The following is a 13,417-nucleotide window of genomic DNA, read 5'->3' on the forward strand; positions in this document are numbered from 1 at the left end:
CCCGGGTTCGATCCCAGGCTGTGTTGCAGCCGGCTGCGACCGCGAGACACATGAGGTGGTGCACAATCGGTGCACAATTGGCCCAGCGTCTACCGGGTTAGGGAGGGTTTGGCCGTCCGGGATCTCCCTGTCCCACCACGTGCTAGCGACTCTTTGTGGCAGGCCGGGCACATGCATGCTGACTCGTGTCACCAGTTGTACGGTGTTTCCTCCGACACATTGGTGCTTCTGGGTTAAGCAAGCAGTGTGTCAAGAAGCAGTGTGGCTTGGCACGGTCGTGTTTCGGAGGATGCATGGCTCTCGACCTTTGCCTCTCCTGAGTCCGTACAGGAGTTGCAGCGATGGGACAAGACTAACTAAATTGGGGAGAACAAGGGGGGTAAAACATTTAAATTAAAAAAACAAAGGCGTTGGGCCAGAACAGCATCAATGCACTTTTGCATAGATCCCTCTACTGGAGGGATGTGACACAGTTCATCCACAAGAAATTCCATAATTTGGTGTTTTGTTGATGGTGGTGGAAAACACAGTTTCGGGCACAGCACCAGAATCTTCCATACGTGTTCAATTGGGTTGAGATCTGGTGACTGAGACAGATATACACATCCTTTAAATCCCCATGCTCCTTTGAGACCCCTAGTTCAAAGGCACGGAGATCTTGTCTTCTAGCGAAGGTAGACCAAATAATGGGCAACTTGGCATTTTTATACATGACCCTAAGCATGATGGGATGTTAATTGCTTAACTCAGAAACCACACCTGTGTGGAAGCACCTGCTATCAACATACAGTGTAACCCTAATTTAAAGTTTAAAGTTTTAAAATGTCACATGCACAAGTATAATCAACCAGACAAAAACACAGATAGTATCTGGTTTTCTAAAATGCATTAAGAGAAGCGCTTTTCAGTTTTGTTTTGGTGAAGAAATTCTTGAGTTTACTAGCAATTATAAATATTTGGGTATTTTTATTGATGAACACATGACGTTTCTATACGGCACATTTGCCCTGGCCGACTCAGTAAGTAGAGCTCTTGAGGGAGTTATAGGAAAAACAGAAACACTCAAAGATATTGGTTATTCTACTTATTCCAAACTGCATCAGACGTGTGTCCTGTTCTGGACTATTCAGCAGGAGTGTGGAGTGCTAAGAAGTATCTCAAAAACTAACATGTCCATAACAGAGCAGTACGTTAGTTTTTAGGTGTCCACAAGTTTGCACCTATACTTGCAATAACTGGGGACATGGGCTGGGAACCCTGTGAGGTGAGATGGAAGCTGTGTATGGTGAGACTTTGGAATAGACTGTTTGTTGGATATGCCAACTGCCAGAATAGCTAGTAACGTTTTTCAATGGGATCTATCCAAAGGGGGAGCCTGGGCATCTGAAATGTCTGACCTTTTTCAACAGTCTGACTGTGAACAGCTGCATAATGGCACCGGAAGGGATAGCTGCTACCGTCTCTTATGACCGAAAATAATTTGGTCGGAGGAGATGGATGCGGTTTTACAAGCTCCTGACCAACTGTGCTATTTTTTATTTTTTTTTCGCATTGTTTGTAACTCATTTTGTACATAATGTTGCTGCTACCGTCTCTTATGACCGAAAAGAGCTTCTGGACATCAGAACAGTGATTACTCACCTCGAACTCGACAAAGATTTTTTATTGAATGAGTCCGACAGAAAGGATATACTGCTTCCCGGAGACCAGGTCCAAATCTCCGTCATTTACGTGAGAAAATACCGAAATACAGGAGGCGGAGGTCTGGGTGCCTTGTGAGAATTTGTCGGCAAATGAGTAAATCACCACTACCCTCTGTATAATTGGCTAACGTGCAAACAAACTGGATCAACGAATAAGACTATCCTACCAACGGGACATTACAAACTGTGCATCTACACCTGCATTGCTTGCTATTTGGGGTTTTATGCTGGGTTTCTGTACAGAACTTTGGGACATCAGCTGATGTAAGAAGGACTTTATAAATACATTTGATTGATTCATATCTTGTGTTTTACAGAGACTTGGCTGAACGACGACACTAATAATATAGAGATGGCAGGCTTCTCCGTGTTTCATCAGAACAGAGCAGCTATGTCTGGTAAGACAAGAAGGGGTGTCTATTTGTCAATAACTGCCGGTGCGCAATGTCTAATATTAAAGAAGTTTCAACATATTTCTCACCTGAGGTAGAGTACCTCATAATAAACTGTAGACCACACTATCTACCAAGATATATTATATTATACTATATTATTTGTAGCCATCTATTTAACACCACAAACCGATGCTGCCACTAAAACAGCACTCAACGAACTGTATAATTTTGAAAAAATATATATTTAACTAGGCATGTCAGTTAAGTACAAATTCTTATTTACAATGACTGCCTACCGGGGAACAGTGAGTTAAGTGCCTTGTTCAGGGGCAGAACAACAGATTTTTACCTTGTCTGCTCGGGAATTCGATCCAGCAACCTTTCAGTTACTGGCTCAACGCTCTAAACACAAGGTTACCTGCCGACTTGTATAAGGCCATAAGCAATCAACAAAATGCTCACCCAGAAGCAGCGCTCCTAGTGGCTGGGGTCTTTAATGCAGGCAAACTTAAATCCGGTTTACCTCATTTCTACCAGCATGTCACATGTTCAACGAGAGGGGACAAATCTCTAGACCACCTTTACTCCACACACAGAGATGCATACAAAGCTCTCCCTCGCCCTCCATTTTGCAAATCTGACCATAATTCTATCCTCCTGATTCCTGCTTACAAGCAAAAACTAAAGCAGGAAGTACCAGTGACTCGCTCAATACGGAAGTGGTCAGATGACGTAGATGCTATGCTACAGAACTGTGATGCGGATGCTACACTACAGAACTATTTTGCTAGCACAGACTGGAAAATGTTCTGGGATTCATCCAATGGCAATAAGGAGTATAACACCTCAGTCACCGGCTTCATCAATAAGTGCATCTACGACGTCATCCCCACAGTGACCGTATGTACATTTCCCAACCAGAAGCCATGGATCACAGGCAACATCCACACCGAGCTAAAGGCTAGAGCTGCCGCTTTCAAGAAGCAGGACACTAATCAGGGCGCTTATAAGAAATCCTGCTATGCCCTCAGACAAACCAGCAAACAGGAAAAGTGTCAATATAGGACTAAGATTGAATCCTACTACACCGGCTTTGACTCTCGTTGGATGTGGCTGGGCTTGAAAACTATTACAGACTACAAACGGAAACCCAACTGCGAGCTGCCCAGTGATGCAAGCAACACTGAAGCATGCATGAGAGCACCAGCTGTTCCGGACGATCATGCTTTCTGTAGCCGATGTGAACAAGACCTTTAAACAGGTCAACATTCACAAAGCCGTGAGGTCAGACAGATTACCAGGAAGTGTACACAAAGCATGCGTGGACCAACTGGCAGGTGTTTTCACTGACATTTTCAACCTCTCCTTGTAATACCTACATGTTTCAAGCACGAAGGTAACCTGCCTAAATTAATACAGCCTCGCAGCACTCACGTTGGTAGCCATGAAGTGCTTTGAAAGGCTGGTCATGGCTCACATCAACACCATCATACCGGAAACCCTAGACTCACTCCAATTCACATACCGCCCCAACAGATCCACGGATGACGCAATCTCAATCACATTTCACACTGCCCTTTCCCACCTGGACAAAAGGAACACCTATGTGAGAATGCTGTTCATTGACTAGAGCTCAGCATTCAACACCATAGTGCCCACATAGCTTCCTGGCGGGCCACCCCCAGGTGGTAAGGGTAAGAAAACAACACATATGCCATGCTGATCCTCAACACGGGGGCCCCTCAAGGGTGCGTGCTTAGCCTCCTCCTGTCCTGTATTGCATGGCCAAGCACGACTCCAACACCATCATTAAGTTTGCTGACGACACAACAGTGGTAGGCCTGATCACCGACAACAATGAGACAGCCTACGGGGAGGAGGTCAGAGACCTTGCAGTGTTTTGCCAGGACAACAACACGTTTTGCCCCTGAAGAGACTGAAAAGATTTGGCATGGGTCCCCGGATCCTCAAAAAGTTATACAGCTGCACCATTTAGAGCATCCTGACCGGTTGCATCACCGCCTGGTATGGCAACTGCTTGGCATCCGATCATAAGCCGCTACTGTCGGTAGTGCGTACGGCCCATTACATCTCTGGGGCCAAGCTTCCTGAAATCCAGGACCTATATACTAGGTGTGTCAGAGGAAGGCCCAAACAATTAATCAAATGGCCACCCGGACTACTTACATTGACACCGCCCCTGTTTGTTTTTACACTGATGCTACTCACTGTTTATTATCGATGCATAGTCACTTTACCTTCACCTACATGTACAAATTACCTCGACTAACCTGTACTCCCACACACTGACTCGGTACCGGTACCTCCTGTATATAGCCTCGTTATTGTTATTTTATTGTGTTACTTTAGTTTATTTAGTAAATATTTTCTTAATTATATTTCTTGAACTGCATTGTTTTGATTTGATTTGAAATTAAAGGAGACATAGATATTATTAAAAAACAACAGTTGATGCAATATGAAAAAAATTATAAATCATAATCCCAAATTGAGAACCTTTTAAGGATGAATTCGTGTGCGAGAGATATATTATGTATAACCTACTTAAAAGCAAGAGATCGCTATGTGCACAGTTAAGATCAGGGATATTGCCTCTGGGTATTCAAACAGGTAAGATCAGTGATATTGACTCTGGGTATTCAAACAGGTAAGATCAGTGATATTGACTCTGAGTATTGACACAGGTCGGTATTGTGGTGAAATGGAAGAGGAAAGACTATGTAACTATTGTGACCTCAAAGAAATAGAGAATGAAACTCATTTTATCCTCTATTGCCCTTTCTACCATGATATACGCTTGCTCTTATTCCAGAAAGCACACAAGATATACTCTGGGATTATATGGATGAGCGATGAGGAGAAACTGAAATGTTTTTTTGTCCATTGTGTATTTCAGTTTGCGGAATATTTAGATAAAGCCTGGAATAGAAGAAAAAGGGCTACCTAAAAATATATAGCTTCTAAGTGGTAAATGGCACGTGTGTAGACACAGTTGAAGTTGGAAGTTTACATACACATAGGTTGGAGACATTAAAACTCACTTTTCAACCACTCCACAAATTTATTGTGAACAAATTATAGTTTTGGCAAGTCGTTTAGGACACCTATTTTGTCCATGACACAAGTAATTTTTCCAACAATTGTTTACAGACAGATTATTTCACTTACTTTCACTGTATCACAAATCCAGTGGGTCAGAAGTTTACATACACTAAGTTGACTGTGCCTTTAAACAGCTTGGAAAATTCCAGAAAATTGTCATGGCTTTAGAAGCTTCTGATAGGCCAAATGACATAATTTGAGTCAATTGGAGGTGTACCTGTGGATGTATTTCAAAGCCTACCTTCAAACTCAGTGCTTCTTTGCTTGACATAATGGGAAAATCAAAATAAATCAGCCAAGACCTCAGAAAAAAAACATTGTAGACCTCCACAAGTCTGGTTCATCCTTGGGAGCAATTTCCAAATGTAAGAAGGTACCACATTCATCTGTACAAACAATAGAACGCAAGTATAAACACCATGGGACCACGCAGCCATCATACTGCTCAGGAAGGAGACGCGTTCTGTCTCCTAGAGATGAACGTACTTTGGTGCGAAAAGTGCAAATCAATCCCAGAACAACAGCAAAGAACCTTGTGAAGATGCTGGAGGAAACAGGTACAAAAGTATCTATATCCACAGTAAAACGAGTCTAATATCGACATAACCTAAAAGGCCACTCAGCAAGGAAGAAGCCACTGCTCTAAAACCGCCATAAAAAAGCCAGACTACGGTTTGCAACTATACATGGGGACAAATATCGTACTTTTTGGAGAAATTTCCTCTAGTCTGATGGAACAAAAATAGAACTGTTTGGCCATAATGACCATTGTTATGTTTGGATGACCATCTTTATGTTTGGAGGAAAAAGGGGGAGGCTTGCAAGCAGAAGAACACCATCCCAACCTTGAAGCACGGGGGTGGCAGCATCATGTTGTGGGTGTGCTTTGCTGCAGAAGGGACTGGTGCACTTCACAAAATAGATGACATCATGAGGCAGGACAATTATGTTGCTTCAATATATCCACATCTCAAGACATCAGTCAGGAAGTTAAAGCTTGGTAGCAAATGGCTCTTCCAAATGGACAATGACCCCAAGCATACTTCCAAAGTTGTGGCAAAATGGCTTAAGGACAACAAAGTCAAGATATTGGAGTGGCCATCACAAAGCCCTGACCTCAATCCTATAGAAAACCTGTGGGCTGAACTGAAAAAACGTGTGCGAGCAAGGAGGCCTTACAAACCTGACTCAGTTACACCAGCTCTGTCAGGAGGAATGGGCCAAAATTCACCCAACTTATTGTAGGAAGCTTGTGGAAGGCTACACAAAACGTTTGACCCAAGTTAAACAATTTAAAGGCAATGCTACCAAATACTAATTGAGTGTATGTAAACTTCTGACCCACTAGGAATGTGATGAAAGAAATAAAATATGAAATAAATCACTCTACTATTATTCTGACATTTCACATTCTTAAAATAAAGTGGTGATCCTAACTGACCTAAGACAGGGAATTTTTACTAGGATTAAATGTCAGGAATTGTGAAAAACGTATTTGGCTAAGGTGTGTGTAAACTTCAGACTTCAACTGTATATGTATGTATGTATGTATATATTTTTTACTGCTCTAGGGATATAGTTATTGTTTGGATAACTTTATTTACCATTATGTATTGATTTACTATGTTTTCACTCTTTATGCGATGCGCACTGCAGAGAACATCGGAAGAAGAATTATCACTGAATTATCACAGTGAATTATTGTAAATGTTTGCTAATGTCTCAATTAATCCCATAAGGGATGGGTTGCCAACTGGTGATTTGACACAAAAATAAAATGTAATTCATTCAGTCAGCACAGTGAAATTGAGTTTTTGCAAACTCTAATCCCAACAATGCAGTAATCAATAACAATGTAATACAAAAAATAACAAGGTAAAACAAACCAAAAAAAATTGAAATAAAAATAAGAACACAATAAAGAAAGCATACTATATACAGGGTCAGTTCCAGTACCATGTTTACAATGTGCAGGAATACTGGATCGATAGAGGTGTGTATGTACAGACTCCCGAGTGGCGCAGCGGTCTAAGGCACTGCATTTCAGTGCTGGAGATGTCACTACAGACACCCTGGTTCGATTCCAGGTATCACAACCGGCCTTGATTGGCAGTCCCATAGGGCGGCACACAATTGGCCCAGCGTCGTCCGGGTTTGGCCGGTGTAGGCCGTCATTGTAAATAATAATTTGTTGTTAACTGACTTGCCTAGTTAAATAAAAATGTGTAGGGGTAAGGTGACTAGGCATCAGGATATATGATTAACAGAGTGGGTGTGTGTAGAGTTAGTATGTGTGTGTGAGTGTGCATGGAGAAGACTAAAATACAAGGGTCAACTCAGATATCTAACAAAATGGCTACACATACTATTTAGCAGCCTTATGACATGAGGATAGAAGCTGTTCAGGAGCCTGTTGGTGTCTGTTTTGAAGCTCCGGTACCGCTTGCCATGCGGAAGCAGAGAGAACAGTATGTCGTTGGAGTCTTTAATGATTTTCTGGGCCTTCCTTTCTGATAAAGAGGTCCTGGATGGCAGGGAGCTCGGCCCCAGTGATACATTGGGCTGCCTGCACCACCCTCTGTAGCGCCACACACTGTTTCCTTTATTTTGGCAGTTACCTGTATATAATAAAAAAGGTTCTGGGCTTCCCGAGTGGCACAGCGGTCTAAGGTACTGCATCACAGTGCTAGAGAAGTTACCCGGGTTCGAGCCCAGGCTGTGTCCCAGCTGGCCGTGACTGGGAGACCCATGAGGCGGAGCACAAAACGGCCCAGCGTTGCCCAGGGGAGGGTTTGGCTGGTGGGATGTCCTTGTCCCATCACGCTCTAGAGACTTCTTGTGGTGGGCCGGGCGCATGAACACTGACTTCGGTCGCCAGTTGTACAGCGTTTCCTCTGACACATTGATGCCACTGGCTTCCTGATTAAGCGAGCAGCGTGTCAAGAAGCAGTACAGCTTGGCAGGGTCGTGTTTCGGAGGACGCATGGCTCTTGACCTTCTCCTCTCCAGGGTCCGTACAGGAGTTGCAGCGATGGGACAAGACTGTAACTACCAATTGGATATCATGAAAAAGGGGTAAACATTTTTTGTAATAATTTAAAAAAAAAGATTCTAACAAAATTTCCACATCAACAATCGAAATGACTGAAAAATGCTGTTCAAACATCAAAAAGTGTCTCATGAAATTGTAGCTTGATAAATCAAATGCATTCAAAGGGTCGTTGTCTATTCTCATGATTAAACAGTAGCCTAACCTGCAGATTTCAAAGGAAAGTGCATTAAGGCCTACCCTTTCTTGTAAATTAAGTCAATTTGTCTGGTGAACCTCTGTGTGACAGTGTTGTAGAAGTCTCAGCAGAATTTTATTCTGCATGCACACAGCAGGCCCCACAGTCATGAGGGACTGGAGACGCATCCGCAAAACCTCATTCGGTTTTATTTTCACACTGACACAAAAAGTCACACACAAACAGTAGCTGGTAGCACAGTTCTTCTCCCACGCAGCACACAGGCAGCTCCATCCATTAGGGGATCATGCTCTCTGACGGGCTGAATCCTCCCGTGCGTGTGCGTTGCCATGCAGCCACACATGTAGAATGGTTGTAGTGTAGTGAGTTGCATCTATCTTGTAGAAGCCAAGGCTCTGGCCCGCATTAAGTGGCGGGAGAAGCTCCATTCCCAATATGTCCACAAAGTAAAAGTAAATGTCCAAGAGGTGTAAAACCCAGCTAAAAGGTATTAATTGGTAATGATGTTTCAGACAAGTGGACAGCACAGGAGGTTGGTGGCACCTTAATTGGGGAGAACAGGCTTGTGTTAATGAGTGGAGCAGAATGGTATCAAATACATGGTTTCCAGGTGTTTGATGCCATTCTGTTTGCTCTGTTTCGGCCATTATTATGGCTGGAATGGCGCCGCCGGTGGTGGACAGTGCAGTTCTCTTCGCCTGCCCAACAGCTAGCAGTGAGGGAGATGGTGGTTGCCATGCCTGTCATGAATAAAGTCACATCTTGTATGCTTTATGCTGCCTTTGCCTCATCTTAACTTTCATTATAGTTCACTTCCACTCTTCGAACCCTCCAAAATGTACATTATTCCAACTTCGAAAATTGTTTGTACAGTATAGTAACGTTAGTGTCCTTTTGTCAGGTTGTTTTTGCTAGCTAGCTTTGTTAATTTCAAGAGATCTGAGAGCCAAATTATATAGACACGCACAAATGTGCACAGCTTACTCCAGGCAATACCCACAAAACATGTTTAGGCTAATGTACAGTTGTGGCCAAAAGTTGAGAATGACACAAATATTAATTTTCACAGTCTGCTGCCTCAGTTTGTATGACGGCAATTTGCATATACTCCAGAATGTTATGACGAGTGATCAGATGAATTGCAATTAATTGCAAAGTCCATATTTGCCATGCAAATGAACTGAATCCCCAAATAAACCTTTCCACTGCATTTCAGCCCTGCCACAAAAGGACCAGCTGACATCATGTCAGTGATTTTTTCTTTAACACAGGTGTGAGTGTTGACGACGACAAGGCTGGAGATTACTCTGTCATGCTGATTGAGTTCAAATGACAGACTGGAAGCTTCAAAAGGAGGGTGGTGCTTGGAATAATGTTTATTCCTCTGTCAACCATGGTTACCTGCAAAGAAACAAGTGCCGTCATCATTGCTTTGCACAAAAAGGGCTTCACAGGCAAGGATACTGCTGCCAGTAAGATTGCACCTAAATCAACCATTTATCGGATCATTAAGAACTTCAAGGAGAGCGGTTCAATTGTTGTGAAGAAGGCTTCAGGGCGCCCAAGAAAGTCCAGCAAGCTCCAGGACCATCTCTTAAAGTTGATTCAGCTGCGGGATCGGGGCACCACCAGTACAGAGCTTGCTCAAGAATGGCAGCAGGCAGGTGCACGCAGGTGCATCTGCACGCACAGTGAGGCGAAGACTTTTGGAGGATGGCCTTGTGTCAAGAAGGGCAGCAAAGAAGCCAATTCTCTCCAGGAAAAACATCAGGGACAGACTGATATTCTGCAAAAGGTACAGGGATTGGACTGCTGAGGACTGGGGTAAAATTATTTTATCTGATGAATCCCCTTCCCGATTGTTTGGGGCATCCCAAACAAAAAAAAAGCTTGTCTGGAAAAGAAGAGGTGAGCGCTACCATCAGTCCTGTGTCATGACAACAGTAAAGCATCCTGAGACCATTCATGTGTGGGGTTGCTTCTCAGCCAAGGGAGTGGGCTCACTCACAATTTGCCTAAGAACACAGCCGTGAATAAAGAATGGTACCAACACATCCTCCGAGAGCAACTTCTCCCAACCATCCAGGAACAGTTTGGTGACGAACAATGCCTTTTCCAGCATGATAGAGCACCTTGCCATAAGGCAAAAGTGATAACTAAGTGGCTCAGGGAACAAAACATTGATATTTTGTGTCCATGGCCAGGAAACTCCCCAGACCTTAATCCCATTGAGAACTTGTGGTCAATCCTCAAGAGGCAGATGGACAAACAAAAACCCACAAATTCTGACAAACTCCAAGCATTGATAATGCAAGAATGGGCTGCCAGCAGTCAAGATGTGGCCCAGAAGTTAATTGACAGCACGCCAGGGCAGATTGCAGAGGTCTTGAAAAAGAAGGGTCAACACTGCAAATATTGACTCTTTGCATCAACTTCATGTAATTGTCAATAAAAGCCTTTGACACTTATGAAATGCTGGTAATTATACTTCAGTATTCCATAGTAACATCTGACAAAAATATCTAAAGACACTGAAGCAGCAACCTTTGTGGAAATTAATATTTGTGTCATTCTCAAAACTTTTGGCCACGAGTGTATATATTGAGCATCAAAGCCACCAGAATCATTGAGAAAACATACACACACATGGAAACACTCAGTCACATGCATGCACTGTCTAGGCTTTTCATCTCAATCATATCCTGCTTAAAACATAGACATGGAATGTGCCACATCCTTCACAACACAGGGCAGTCTCCTGGATGCGAGGAGGCCAGGGGTGTAGAACTTTCTGCTAACGTCCCAGATGGTGTGAATGACTGGCAGGAAATAGGTGTGACCAGTTGGATAGAGGTGAAAACATCCCTGCCATGCTCCCTCCCTCTATTTATTAGCATTGGATGAATGCAAGAGCTGGTCTCTGAATTGGTGCCAAATGAGCACCCAGCAATGACCTTTGAATAGCACTCTTTTTGCACACACACAAGATGATAGGAAGCAGTGAACACACGCTAATACTTGATCCATTTTGGGGACTGTCTTGTAGTGTTGCATTATCTGATGTGCATTAGGGAACATATACCATAGTTACCTCACAAGGTGCAAAAACAATGGAGTAAACACTGAATAATTAAAACCGTACACTCTTCAGGGGAAATGAAAGTTGAATTGTAAGACATTCCTGACTATCACCAGGTTTATCATACATTGTATTGTACCTGTCCTGGCTATGCCTATAGGGACATTATGCCCAGATTTTTCCCCCCAGCATCTGTGATGGCAATTGATTCCAAAGTGTGCTACCATACTAACCTCAATCTAGCCATACGCAGCCATTTGTATGCCGACTGACAGAGAGAAAGCCTCCTACTCAAGCGGCCCCGGGGCTCACAACCTTTTTTTAAATATAAAAAAAACTACATTTCAGTCATTTAGCAGACGCTCTTATCCAGAGGAGCAATTAGGGTTAAGTGCCTTGCTCAAAGGCACATCAGATATTTCACCTAGTCGGCTCGGAGATTCGAACCAGCGACCTTTCAGTTACTGGCCCACACAACACTCCCACACAGCTATATCTCTGTTGCACTGATTGACATATTGACACTGATTTCATGCTTACGCTGGAATTTTGTGCTTACGCTTACAATGATTTAAAAGGTTGTTTTGGTCATGGTACTGAGTGGCTAAGAAAGAGGTGACAAACATTGAGCTCTTGACCATATCACGTGATGCATCTGCTATGATGTGTTCCATAGGTAGCTTCCTTTGGGTGGTTTTAAAACTACCTGTTAAGTGGTTGAATTATTTATATGCCAGTTAAGGTCATTATGACTAAATAGGAAACCAAGTTAGATATCAATGAAAATGTCAAAATGAACAGAGATGTTACTGTGGGTAAAAATAGCTACCCTTTTGCTCTCTGCCAACTTAGTCGAGATTTAGAGTAGACTAGTCAAGGGGAACCAGCTGTCATCCGTTTGTGGCCCGACCTGAACTGTATTCACTATTTTTGGTATGGTCTTTTAGCAAAAACTATAGCAAGATAATGAGAGGCCTCTATCGGGTCACAGAGTAATTTAGGAAAGATTGTTAAAGGTTCAAAATATTGATAACAATAACAGATGTTACATTTATTACAGCATATTGTTACAACCACTAAACGATGGTAACATTTTGAATGACTGTTAAAACAACCAATACATGCTTGTCAATTATATTAATATGGCATAAGTAATGACAAATGATTGTCAACAAAAACATGTCAGAACCGAAACAATTTCATAACGGATTCCTCTTTGCAACTTCTCCTTTCATCGTCCGCATGCACCAAAAGCAATGTTTGGATTCGGTGGTGCAGAATACGACACTGCCAACTTTGTGTAATCTAAAACCAGCGCATGTAGTGCCACCGCGTATATTGTACATCAATCCTCCTCGCATCATATACAATACCTGTAGGCTAAGCAGTCGGTCAGAATCGTATTATCGTTTAATTGTTATCAAATAGTTATAATCTAGTCTCAGGCCCCATTATGAACTTTCGGACAAGATGTAGTCCGTTTTAAACATGTACCGTTACAGTTGCGCAATAACAATAAGCATTGACTTTACCTTTGGATAGAGAAAATTCAATCGTCGCCTCTAGCGCTTTGCCGATCACATCTTTATGTGGCAAATCCTTCTCATTCAGCTTAGAGAGTTAAGGTTTGCTTCTACGAGTTGACTTCAATGCTCAATAAGTAACGAAGGAGGTCCATCCGATACTGAGCGCACCGCTTGAGTTGATGTTATTGCGTAAAGACAGTACCCGTCTGAGGCAGACTGACAGTCAAGGGAACCAATCAATGTAACATTACAGCATAGCAACATTGTGCCGATTGGCTACAGATGGTAATGGCTGACCAATCGTTGCGCGGAGAAAAATAAGTGCCTACTGTCCATTTCGCAT

General features: G+C 42.8%; 1 protein-coding gene across 1 annotated transcript in view; it reads right to left on the bottom strand.

Moving 5' to 3' along the window:
- Positions 1-13,276, bottom strand: part of LOC110537579 (protein yippee-like 1) — a 31,249-nt gene extending 17,973 nt beyond the window's left edge. The window contains exon 1 of the mRNA XM_036937538.1: positions 13,081-13,276. The gene's annotated coding sequence lies outside the window, so the exon portion shown is untranslated. The remainder of the gene's footprint in view (positions 1-13,080) is intronic.
- Positions 13,277-13,417: the final 141 nt, after the last annotated feature.

Source organism: Oncorhynchus mykiss, chromosome 12 (genome assembly GCF_013265735.2).
Source record: "Oncorhynchus mykiss isolate Arlee chromosome 12, USDA_OmykA_1.1, whole genome shotgun sequence".
Taxonomy (NCBI): Eukaryota; Metazoa; Chordata; class Actinopteri; order Salmoniformes; family Salmonidae; genus Oncorhynchus; species Oncorhynchus mykiss.